General features: G+C 29.5%; 1 long non-coding RNA gene across 4 annotated transcripts; it reads left to right on the forward strand.

Annotated features, from left to right (window-relative positions):
• The first annotated feature begins 995 nt into the window (after window positions 1–995).
• On the forward strand, window positions 996–5,632 carry LOC137832362 (uncharacterized). 4 transcript variants are annotated; one of them, XR_016514496.1, is made up of 10 exons: window positions 996–1,295; window positions 1,389–1,456; window positions 1,552–1,626; window positions 1,717–1,929; window positions 2,596–2,717; window positions 2,866–2,959; window positions 4,194–4,290; window positions 4,399–4,492; window positions 5,194–5,270; window positions 5,370–5,632. It is a non-coding gene; the product is annotated as an uncharacterized LOC137832362 (long non-coding RNA). The 4 variants fall into 4 exon arrangements; XR_016514494.1 differs by having other exon boundaries at window positions 1,017–1,295; window positions 1,712–1,929; XR_016514493.1 differs by lacking the exon at window positions 1,389–1,456 and having other exon boundaries at window positions 1,010–1,295; window positions 1,712–1,929.
• Window positions 5,633–6,270: the final 638 nt, after the last annotated feature.

Here is a 6,270-nt window from a genome sequence, read left to right on the forward strand (position 1 = left end):
TTATAACCTATGAAACTATAAGAAAGGGAATGTTCTGTATAATAATAGTTTATTAAAAGTATCTTAACTATTGAAAACAAGCGTATTACTTAACTAAATATTTGCAACTTGTTCTTTTCTTTTCGCTATTAATTGATTGAAAACACTTATGATATCTTTGAAAACCAATTCCATGTGTTAAAATTGTTCAATATTTCTTTTACAATCATAGTCTATTAATTGATTGAAACACTTATGAATATCGTTGAAAAACAATCTCATGTGTTAAAATTGTGTTTTCGTATGTTCTAAGGTCTATTAATTGATTCAAACACCTAGGATACACCCTTGAAAAACCATTTCATGTGTTCAAATAGTATTTTGATATGTTTAATACTTCTTTTACAACCTAAGGTCTATTCATTGATTGAAACACTTATGATATCTTTGAAAAAAAATTTCATGTGTTATAATTGTGTTTTGATATGTTTAATACTTCTTTCATTTACAATCTAAGGTTTTATAACCTAGGAAACTATAAGAAAGTGAATGTTCTGTATAATAATAGTTTATTAAAAGTATCTTAACTATTGAAAACAAGCGTATCACTACAAAAAAATGTGTAAAATGTGGCGGTTTTAATATGGCGGTTATTAATAACCGCCACAAATTTCAGTATAATACGTCATTTCATTAACCGCCACAATTATCTTTTAAATTATGTCATTTTTAACCGTCACAATTTTCCTTCATATTTGAAAACTTGCTTTCACTTGAAAATGATTTTTTTTTAAATTACTTTATTCTTTTTTTTAAAACTTACTTTCACAAAAACTAATTGAATTGAGTTTTAATAATTGAAAATTGAATTTTTGAAAATTGAATTTTTTTTTGAAAACTTAAGAAAATAATTTTTTTTTAAATGGATTTTTTTTTAAAACTTACTTTATTCCTTTTTCTAAACTTACTCTCACAAAAACTAATTGAAAATTGAATTTTTTTTTTAAAACTTAAGAAAATAATTTTTTTTGAATTTCAGTTTGGAAAACCTAACGCTCTTCACTCTCGTTCCTCTGCCTCCACAACACTCTCATCCCTATGTGGAGAACCCTTAGCGCTCTCTCCCTCTACACAAACCCTAGCGCTCTCTCCCTCCATACGAACCCTAGCGCTCTCTGGCTCCACACGTTTATTGTCACAAAACCCTACTCTCGCGTCCGCCATCGCCACCTCCTTGCAAGGATTCAACACAATCAAACCCTATCGCCTTCAGAAGTTCAAATTACGCCTCTGATGTGAAGAGGTCCGATTTGAAGGTAATTAAATGCTTGCGCGTTCTCTTATCAATGCTTTGTTTGATGTGTAATTGAAGGAACTGACATGGGCAGTTTTGATTCTCTTCTCTATAGATCTCCTCTCTTTTTATATTATGATCCTTGTGAAATTGAAAACATAATTGTCAAGCTTTCCTTCACAGGTAATAACTGTACTTAGTTATCATGATCTGATACTTTCTCATATAGGTTTCTATGTTTTGAAAACTTAGATATGAAAATACGATGATTTCTGCAGGGGAGGACTTATGGTTTCAATGGAGCACTTATAAAGGCCACTAGAATATCAGGAATGCGAAATTTCAATATAAATGTATGCAGATATGTTCCGTGATAAGTTTCTTGTACTATATATTTTTCAGAGGGAAAGGTCAACTGATTTCTCTGTGATCATGAAGGGTAGGATTTTGGCCTTTTACCAATCAAAGCAGCTACCTGGGGACGTTTTGTTCTTCTCAATCTGGAAAAAGAGAATGTCTCTTAGAAGAAAGTTGATAGCCATAATGTGTCAAAGGAATGGCTGGATAGCTGTTCAGAAGTACTGAGTTCCACTGGAATTGATTCTTCACTAAGTTATGTTTGCAGACGTGAATACACAATTTAATGCAATTGGAAGGTATGAATTGACTATTTGATTCAATTGATTCTTTTTCCTGGAAGTTATTGTTTATTATGTGAGCTACGGTTACATTTTCTTTATAATTATGTGACCAGATTTTTATCTGGTTTATGAAACTTCACTCTCACGTATAGTAGGTAAACCTGTTTGCTTTATCTCACAAGTGAACATTCTCTACAAGAAATTTTAAACATCAGCTTTTATTATATCCACAATGTTGTTTGTATGATTCAATGGGTTTTTTTTTCTAAGACTTTAGCAATTTCAGGGTTTTTTTTAAGGTATTCTGTGATAACTAACTTAGATGGTGGCTATCATGTGCCGTATGCACATAAAGGCCTTGTTTCTGATCTTAAGATGGATTCCTATTCTATCACTGTAAGCTTCTTTGTTGTCTTTAAAAAATCTTTTCATTTTACATGCTATTGTACTGTAGCATGAAAAATTGAGTCATGTAGATGGTTTTTTGGGACCCTTGTTATATGACTTTTTCATCCTTTTCTGCAACCAGAATAAAGAATTTTCTTTATCAGTCTACTAACTAAAATAATTTTCTAAAGTGAGCTAAAATAATAAATACTTTTGGCATTGGATTTTTTATTTCTTTTGTTACACATCTGGTTGCTTATGTTCTAAAAAGATTGTTTATGAATGAGACAACAGATGTTTGAAAAGGTTAGCATCCAAAGTTGTGAAGGTAGCTCAGAGAAAAGCGAAGAGAATTATGATCGACTTGGAAGAAAAGCTATATACGCTTTTATTTACCCAAACTTCATGATTAATAGGTGCTTGTTTTGTTGTTGTTTAGGCATGGTAGATCATTTTTTCAGTCATCTTATTCATTTAAACAAGAAATTTTGATATATTCAAGTGTATTATTTGTTTTGCAAATTAGCATGCTTTATAACTTGGGGTGCTTGCTGGCCTTCATAGGTACGGACCTTGGATGGACACCAATCTTGTGGTTCCACTAGGACCCAACAAATGTCAAGTAATATTTGACTACTATCTTGAACGCTCTCTGAAGGTAACTTCTAGTTATGTAGGCATATAATACCCTATATTCTATCCATGATTCAGAGTCTCTAAAATGTATCTGTTGTTAACTTACTGCACTATCAACCCTATTGGACTAAGGATAACAAAAACTTGTTTTCTTGTATGGGCTCCCTTTTGGTCTATCAGCAGAAAATTATTTATACTCTTAATAGTATATATATAAAATAACTATCTATTACATAAATCTGTACATAATTATATATATATTTTGTTGGCAATAAAAAAAATATTTTATGCTATCATTGTTATTACACTTGGGGAAGTGGGGGTGTGTACTGTTTATCATTAATGCATGCTGTGCTACCAATAGAATATCTTTGTGAATAACATTTGTGGACTCATTTGTATCCCTTTCTGGAATATCAAAATTTGGATTGGAATTACTTATTATACCGTCGATTACATACTAATGAATAAACATGGTGTTTTGTATTTAATAACACCCCTTAAATAAACATGATTCATTTGCGAGGCTTAAATGAATAAACAAATTAATTTTGTAAATATAATAAATTTTATTTTACAAATTAATTTTTATATGGTGAAGTTAGACTTCAATTTATTTTTTTAAATGGTATTAAAACTTATGAGAGTCTATCTTATTCACGTTTGTTAGTCTATTGTGTTTTTTTTATATCAACTCTTTACTTCTTAATCTTAATATCTCTAGTATTCCATGTAGGTATGATAAAGATTTTACTTTAATTAAAAATATAATTAAACTAAATTATAAAAGTGGGTATGAACCTTACCTACTAACTAAATTTATATAATTTGGTTAAATTTAGAATTTAGTTTCTAATATATATTGCTAAATATCAATAATTAGATTATTTTACCAATATTGATAACTAAAAATTATAGTGACATTTATTATGTATACATAATTAATAAATAATTTATTACATTAAATGTTAAACGATTAATATATATATATATATATATATATATATATATATATATTCGTTTTTATGAGTATTTAGAGGGACAATTAGAGGAGCTGTAGAAGATTTTTTTCCAGGTTAGATTTTGTGGCCCATTCATATTGTTCAAATTGAAGAGATTTCCCGACCAACGGAGATGTGTATATGGACTATTGATTCACTTCCTTTTTATTAGCTTTTCTCAGTTATTTATGTAATTAAATTTTTGCTGTATATTCTATGATAAACAAGTTAAATGTTAGTCAATGATATTTGCAGCTATCAAGAAGCAATTGAGGACATTACAAAAAGAATGGGTGCTGGCATGGCCAAATTTACACATGAAATACCTTTTTGACTTTCACTCCATGTTCAGGTGTGTTGATGTATGGGTTTCTTATTTGTCACTTCAATTTAATTTTATAATCCAGGATTTGAAATATGAGTAGAACTCTGTTAAGGCAGTACAATGCTTAAATGACAGGGTCACTAAAGCTCTGATGCATGCTGAAGATTCCTTAATATACATGTCTGCTTTAAGAGGCTCGTCTATATTTCGTTTTTGTGCTATACCCCAGGTACTGTTCTTTTACTTAGTTACTTCTGATGGAACTGTTATTTAGTTCATGTCACTCTATGTTGCAATGATATACAATAATTTATATGCATGTTTTATATTGTTTGCATACCATGTTATGTTTCAGAAGAGTTAAATCATTTCAGCTTCCTCCCTATTCAGTTCAATAAAATATGAAAAAGTAAAATTAATATATTATGCCAGTTTCTTTTAAGATTTAGTTTAAGACTTCCCAAAAGATGTGTTAATAACAATCTATTATACAATTTTTAGTTAAGTGTTTTACCTATACATAGTGGTAAGCCAAGAAACAGAATATCTTTTAATAGAAACTTCATGTACAATAATTGTGAGAGTACAGATTGTCTTCCTGTGGTTGAGTGATTTTAATAGATCATGATTGTGTGAGGGTTTAGCTATATAGCCTTGCTGGTTTTAGTTAATACTACGTGGAATAAGAAATTTGTTCTTTTGAGTTGCATATATTCTAGAGGAAGAAGCTGCTTTGGTGGATTTACTGGGTACAATCTGATGCTATGTGGAACCTATTTTTCTTTAAGCACTATTAATTTTTTTTTGGGGTCAAAGGGGTGTTAGTTTCGTTCATATTCATTTTATGTTTAATGAATCTAGCAATAGTTATTTTGATAATCTTTCCCTAGTAATTTTGATGTTTATTTGACATGTGCTGTACTGGGACAGATAATGGCAATTGGAACACTAGCGTTATGTTACAACAACATTGAGGTCTTCAGAGGGTGTAGTTAAAATGAGGAGAGGTTAGAACAACTATTTCGATACTGAAGTCTTTTATTGGTGTCTTTTTATTTTATAATTATAAACATACAAATTCATTAACTTAAAATTATTTATTTCAGGCATCAGATTATGGAAGTGGTGCTCCATCACCTAATCAAGTAATAGGATCAAGTGCTGGAAGCAAAACTGATTAGGATGTGTGTTTTAATTTTAAACTTGATTGGGGATGTATGAACTTTTGAACAATTATGTGTTGTAATTTTAAACTTGATTAGGGATGTATGAACTTTTGAACAATTATGTGTTGTAATTTTAAACTTGATTAGAAATGTATGACCTTTATATGTGTTTTAATTTTCAATTATATATAAATTTTTGAACATTATTATGTGTGCTTTAATTTTCAATGAAAATGAATGGATGATTATAACTTTATACATTATTTTATTTTATTATGCAAAAGTGGTGGTTAAATTTTATAATTGTACAAAACAGATTATAAAAAAGATTATAAAAAAGTGGTGGTTAAAATTTATAATTGTATAAAACAAATTATAAAAAAAGTGGTTAAATTTTATTTATTCAGTATTAAAATTACATCAGTTAAAAACGCCACTACTTATGTATACTATGGTGTCAGAATTTTCTTCAATGCTTGTAAATTGCGACAGTTATAACTGACACTACTTACATATAAAAACTGTCACAACTTACACTATGTTTAAAGTGGCGGGTGTTGCAGCGGGTAACATAAAACCGCCACATTAAACTTTGTGGCGGCCAGTTCTATGGCGGTTTGGGAAACCGCCACAAGCGTATATTGTGGTGGTTATAAACGTCACTTTATACGAAAAAAACCGCCACAATATACACTTTTTTTTGTAGTGTATTACTTAACTAAATATTTGCAACTTGTTCTTTTCTTTTCGCTATTAATTGATTTGAAAACACTTATGATATCTTTGAAAACCAATTCCATGTATTAAAATTGTTCAATATTTTTTTTTACAATCTTAGTCT

Source organism: Phaseolus vulgaris, chromosome 8 (genome assembly GCF_051622355.1).
Source record: "Phaseolus vulgaris cultivar YP4 chromosome 8, ASM5162235v1, whole genome shotgun sequence".
NCBI lineage: Eukaryota > Viridiplantae > Streptophyta > Magnoliopsida > Fabales > Fabaceae > Phaseolus > Phaseolus vulgaris.